Here is a 730-nt window from a genome sequence, read left to right as displayed (position 1 = left end):
ATCCACCCTGCTCTGGGTGTGACAAGGGGGCGGTGCCCCACTCTCTATCGGCCCTGCTCTGTGCGTGACAGGGGGGAGCTCCCACCCCCTGATGGCCCTGCTCTGTGTGTGACAGGGGGAGCTCCCCACCCCCTGATCACCCTGCTCTGTGCATGACAGGGTACAGAGCCCCAACCCCCCCTGATGGGCCCTGCTCTGTGAGTGACAGGGGGCAGCGCCCCAACCCCCTGATTGGCCCTGCTCTGAGCGTAGGGTGGCATCGCAACCTCCCTGTCCGCCCTGCTCTGTGCATGACAGGGGGCGGCGCCCCAACTCCCCAATCAGCCCTGCTCTGAGATCGACCAGGGGCTGCACCTAGGGATTGGGCCTGCCCTCTGCCACCAGGAAGCAGGCCTAAGCCAGCAGGTCGTTATCTCCCGAGGGGTCCCAGACTGCGAGAGGGCACAGGCCGGGCTGAGGGACCCCCCTCTCCCCCCCTGAGTGCACAAATTTTTGTGCACCGGGCCTCTAGTCCTATATAATAAGAAGGTAATATGCAAATTGACCCTAAGGGTGGAACAACCAGAACAACTGGTCGCTATGATGTGCACTGACCACCAGGGGGCAGACGCTCAATGTAGAAGCTGCCCCCTGGTGGTAATTGCGCTCCCACAGGGGGAGCTCTGCTCAGCCACAAGCCAGGGTCACGGCTACAAGCACAGCGGCATTGGCAAGAGCCTCTCCTGCCTCC

The sequence above is a fragment of the Myotis lucifugus genome, unplaced genomic scaffold, assembly GCF_000147115.1.
Source record: "Myotis lucifugus unplaced genomic scaffold, Myoluc2.0 scaffold_2, whole genome shotgun sequence".
Taxonomy (NCBI): domain Eukaryota; kingdom Metazoa; phylum Chordata; class Mammalia; order Chiroptera; family Vespertilionidae; genus Myotis; species Myotis lucifugus.
Note: the sequence above shows the minus strand (reverse complement) of the source record.